Source organism: Momordica charantia (genome assembly GCF_013281855.1).
Source record: "Momordica charantia cultivar OHB3-1 chromosome 1 unlocalized genomic scaffold, Mcharantia_2.0 BLBB01000001.1, whole genome shotgun sequence".
Taxonomy (NCBI): Eukaryota; Viridiplantae; Streptophyta; class Magnoliopsida; order Cucurbitales; family Cucurbitaceae; genus Momordica; species Momordica charantia.
This window is the reverse complement of record NW_028275157.1, coordinates 6,918,362-6,923,935: the sequence shown is the minus strand read 5'-3', so window position 1 is coordinate 6,923,935 and position 5,574 is coordinate 6,918,362. Positions and strand designations below refer to the sequence as shown.

The 5,574-nt window shown below is 35.6% G+C and overlaps 1 long non-coding RNA gene across 1 annotated transcript; it reads right to left on the bottom strand.

Annotated features, from left to right (window-relative positions):
- Nucleotides 1–796: 796 nt before the first annotated feature.
- On the bottom strand, nucleotides 797–4,623 carry LOC148213196 (uncharacterized). The gene is made up of 3 exons (XR_015791639.1): nucleotides 4,292–4,623; nucleotides 1,886–2,512; nucleotides 797–977 (listed from the first exon to the last, which is right to left on the bottom strand). It is a non-coding gene; the product is annotated as an uncharacterized LOC148213196 (long non-coding RNA).
- Between the last annotated feature and the right edge of the window lie 951 nt (nucleotides 4,624–5,574).

Sequence of the window (5,574 nt, the reverse complement as noted above, 5' to 3'; positions counted from 1 at the left end):
ATAAACAACAGACAAATCCCATGATAATAGCAAAGAAATTGTTTCCAAAATTGAACCCAACATTCATCAAATTGCATAAGGTGACATTTGAACGATTTATATATAGATTCTTGCACCCATGAACCACAATTGCATACAAATTCTTATAGCCTCACAAATTTCTGAAAGCCATGAAACTAAAACCTTCATCTATCCCATTATGGCCCAACCAAACTTAATTGATGGTGGTTTTCATGAAACTTTAGATGCTAGTGTTAATGGGACAATTTTTACACATTAGACAATTATGCTCAATGATAAGGAAGAGAAATTATGGAATCATATTAAAACCAACTAAGCATACATAGAGACAACAGTCATATAAGAAAATTTAAACTAGAGCTTCTCTGAAAATTTCAATATCGAATTGATATTAAATAGTTTGAGAAGAAAGGTAGAAAACTATAACGTACCGAAACAAAAATAAGCACCATTAATCAATACAAAAAATTTCTCAACAAAAACTATGATGGGTAAGTGAATCTAAAGTTTCAATATTCAAATGATTAGGAGGACAAAACTTTGAAGGTATGTGCGATCAGTGTCGAGACTTTGTTGTAAGTGACTCAATCTTATTTTCCTCGTTACAAAATAATTGAGTTAAACAACAAAGCCTCATTCCAAATTAAAAACTTTCACCCCAACGGAAGTTACTCTTGGTGAATGAGAGTGTATAAAAACAGACCTTGTAGTCTTAGACATTTCAGTATACTTGAACTTGGACATAAAAGACTAAGTAAACACTAGACTTCTCATGCAAATAAATCAACCTTAAATCTGGCAAGAGTTTACCCAATAAGTGGTATTATCTCCAAGAGTAATGGAGGCAAGAAAAGCCCTATCCATTGTACTGGCAGCAACAGCCAAAATCCACGACGTATTGTTGATGATCGCCCGATACAGTCAAAATCAATGAATGCAAGAAATAGCAACAACACCTGAGATAATTTCTTTAACTTTATGGAAGCATTAGCAAGATTAACAGTAGTTGGTCAACTACAAATGAGATAAAAAAACACGTAAGCTATTATCCAAAATCCAATAAGAATGATCAAAAGAATAAAAGTATCAGCATAGTAAGCTATTGTCCAAAACCTGATTTGAAATGAGATTTTGTTATCAGTTCTTCTTGTCGTCATATTAAATAAAATATCAACACAGTAAAGTTTTATGAACTTGGATTTTTCCAATATAACATCTCCAAAATAGTAAAGTTTTTGAAATGCTGTGATGTCCACCAACAATGAAAAAAATGAGAAAAGAGAGAGTATCTATGGAGTAAATATATAATTGAAAGAGAAATTGATAGAGAATAGATAGTGTACCAATATAAATAAAGAGTCACACAAAGGTACCACTTTAACCATCTATTTGTGACCATAGAGCAGAGCATCAACTTCGAACTTTGAAATGGAGAGCAAAATCTCAAAACACTTGCGACATATCTTCAAAATTTGTGTTACTATTTATGTCTATTTCTTATAATTAACAAGTGTTCGATACGTGCCTATAACAAGTGTCCACTTTGTCCAACTAGCGTGTGACACTCATATATTTAGCTAACAAGTCCCCGATACGTAAATATCTATCTTTACATGACAGAATAGTGCTATAAAATTTAAGATACGGTAGTCCTGGAGAAACTTCTACCATTTTTTCGGTGCAATAGCTTTCTAGAAGTCAAAAAAAAAAAAAACACATCAGCTGAAATGAAAAACATGAAAGGAAAATGAAATAGCATACTTTTTTTATAGTGCTTATTCAAACTCAATCTTAAAAAATCCTTTCATCTCTTCCCAATTACAATACCCAAAAAGCAACAACAGCACCACAAGAATCCTTTCACCTCTGAGAAATTGAAGTGCTAGCTTGAAATTCAAATAGATGTCCTTAGTTTTCTCAACCTGAATTCATTATATGAGTTCCTTTGATAGTTGAGACTATCAAGTGACAATTTGCGATCGCCTTAAATATTAATTTACTGCAATAAAAAAGCTCAAATAAATTTACCTCATTCTCATTGCAGCATTTAATGGATTTAGTGCACCATTATTATGATGGGATTGTTTTTATAGAGTTCAAGACTTGGATTAAATGTAATTACAATCACAAAGAAAAGAAAGAACCTAAAACATTTACAAAGTAGAGCAATATATTAGAGGAGAGAAAAAGGAGAGATAGGAACTTATAAACCCAAAAGAAAAATGTAAAAATTCCACCATTTCTGCATATCAAAATGAGATGACAAAACTAAATGCTTTAATATCACAAAAGAATAACAAACACCAAGAATAGTTCAATTGGAATTTATTAGGACCACAAAGTTCAAACAATAATTTACATCACTTTGCATGACCCTTTGTTAAGAAAAAGGGGAGTAACTCTGATTCATCTGAGCAACTCGAGACCGATCTTCATTCTTTTCTATTCGAGTATGGTTTTAGAAGACTTCAAATGCTTACTCCAAGGTGGCCTATAGAAGAAGGATTGAAGTGTCAAGAAAAAAGAAAAAAGTTCAATCATTGTCAACGACTCATGCACCAATATATTTCCATTGGTTCACACATGCAACGAACTTTTCAATTTCATTAGTCCAACAAGGAAAAGTTGATATCATATAGATCCATTAATGCATATTTTCAAGATGGTCGTGATCAACAAAAACTTCAAAGACAAGATTTGCGATGTCCTGCTATAAGAATAATAAGAGCTCCCATTATTGAACAGTAAAGCAATCCAATCATCTCATCAAAAAGTTCATAGCATCATCACTTGGAAAATATATGGTCAATGGGATTTGCTTTTTTGACCTTTTTTACATTTCAATCCATTGTTGAACTTATGATTGATTACTAGAAGTGGTGTATTGTCTGTCTGGAATCCTTAAAGGTTTGTACTAGGCATAGTCATTAATATTTTAAAACTTTCCTTTTTGCTAAATGTATGTGATGGTATTAAGTATGAATGAAATTATATTGTTTTATTGCATGAGTAATCGTTTGCTAGTGGAACTTTACTGGATGTGAAATATATTTAAGGTTTTGGTTTTCAAAATGACATGAAATAGAGCTCCATATCCTCTCTCTCAATGAACCCTATAGAAGCCAAAGTCAATTATGGAATTCTTCTGTCTTCGTGAACATCATAGAAATCACAAAGCCAGAGCTGAAGCCAAAGTCAAATCCAAATCCAAAACCATAAATTACCAAACAAATAAATAGACAAACATCTGTCGATGAAAATTTAACAAATCATATTCTTCAATTGGCTTGGTTTTAATTCGGTGGCTACCTTCAGCACAGCCACCCATAAAATTATGGGCTTGTATAAGTTTGGTTGTATTAATTGGTTGGTGCTATGGTAGAAAGAGACTCGAATAAGTTGTTGCACTTTTTTTTTTTTAACTTGGTCATATCTTGGGTGTCTAATCATGGTTTCAGTTGGTTTTGGTTTTGGTTTGGCTTAGCTATTCAGATTTCTCAACCGACTGTTTTGTGTTGGCCCTCATTTTTCTCATACAAATTTCAGAATCCCTAAGCCTGAGCCTCTATTTTCTTAATAATGTTATTCCCCTCCTTTATCTCTATGATTTGTCATCCTTCGGCCTTACATATATAACAAAATCCCTGTCTTCTTTTTGCCATAATCTTATTATTCTGATGGTGCCTTATTTGTTGATTCTAGTAAAAGATCGATAATGTACAGAATGCATATTGATCTTAAAAGAAATAACTTATTACAAATTATCTCTTATTCGTTGAAAAATCTCTCGAAAATAAATTTTATTATTAAACTTATTTATCACAACCGAACAATGTGTTTCTAATACTATTGTCCATCGTTAATGTTATATATTTTTTGAAGTTTAGATATTTCTAAATTTAGTCATAAAATAGAGACCAAAGGAGCACATTAAAAATATAGGAATCTCAAGTTTGATTGAAACATGGAGATTGCAAATATAGAATTTATTTTATGAATGATGGATAAACATCGTCGCTTAAGGGAGCAGAACACTCCAACCCACAAACAACCCAATCAATCACCCATACTGAGAGAAACCTTTCCACCTCTTAAAAATCATAAAACACAAAGTAGAAAAACCACGAAGTAGAAAAATCAGAACACCAACTGGACAAACATACCCACATCATCTGGAAACTCCAATAAAGAAAACAAATCTAAAATCGGGGAATACAAGAACAACATAGGCGATGATTAGTAGTAGAAGTAGAAAAATAGCGAAACGAACTTCAAGAAAATGAAGAGGAGTCTGACAGCAGATACAGCAGGGTGAACCTCTGACAGCGACAACGTCAAGATTTGGAGAACCAATAAAAGTGAATGAAGAGGAGCAACTTCGTGAACACGACGATATGGGTGCCGCTGACGACGGTAGCGTGCAGATCTTGAAGGAAAGTCTGGAGGCAGCGATATGGCATGCAGATCTAGAGCAACGATAGAAGGGGTGACCACACAGTGTCTCACAAGGGCTTTTATTTTTGTTTGGCTTTTCACGAGAAGATGAAATGAGGAATAGAAATTAGTGACGCTAACAAATTTTAATGGGGAAACATTGAAAAAATTTGCCGCCCGTGTTTTACATTTTCCATCCACTCTTTTATTTACCTTTCAAAGCCTAAATTTAAAAATGATATATTAAAAAGCTATAAAAAGGTACATTTCTCCTCAGCTGCCAACTACGGCTGATTCACGTTTAGCCCCCTGTTTCGGAGGCAGAACAGTTTGTTCCAGCACAATCAGAGGAGGAAGACTCTAAAAACCCCACCTATGAAAACCCACCACCCGCCACCCCTACCAATCCCTCTCGCCCAATAACTGGTCCCCCGCCTCCGCCAGTTCTAGTTGCCTCGCCGACAAACACCAAGAATCTATCCTCCCCTGGCCCAGCTTCCTTCACAAGAACTGCCAAACGGCCAAGCGAGTGAGCTTCTAACAGCCTAACCTCTAAAAAGGCAAAAGCCACAACTGCTACAAAACCTCCAAAGCCCAAGGATGACCTATCTTCCTCCGTGCCTGAAGGTCCCATCGAAGGTAATATGGTAAAGACCGCGTCCTCATCTGAGAGGAAGCGGTATTTTTCTGTCCAATGCAGGTAACCACTCAACAGCTTCCACCGGGGCGAAAAATAGCCAATGTCATTGCTCCCGAGGATGCCGCTTTCAAAAGGTTCAGTACACAGGCCGCCGTAAAGGCGCATGAACGGTTGCGAAAGAGGGTCTTTTTCTTCGAGAAAGGATTCCAGTTGGATCTCATGCCTCCTTTCGTCAGTTATCACCAGGAACAAGTGGGACTACTTTTGCACCCCCCCGGGTCGCTGATTCCGCGTTTGGTAAAGGAGTTTTATGCGAATCTTCGCCCCGACAGCATTGGATAAACAATAGTATGAGAGGTAGAGGTTGTCTAAAGCCCATAAGAGATCAATAAGACTTTCCACCTTCGTTCTAGTCCGGAGGCAAAATTCAACAAGATGCTGGAGCAGCCTACTGAGACTCAGCTAGCTCACGCGCTGTC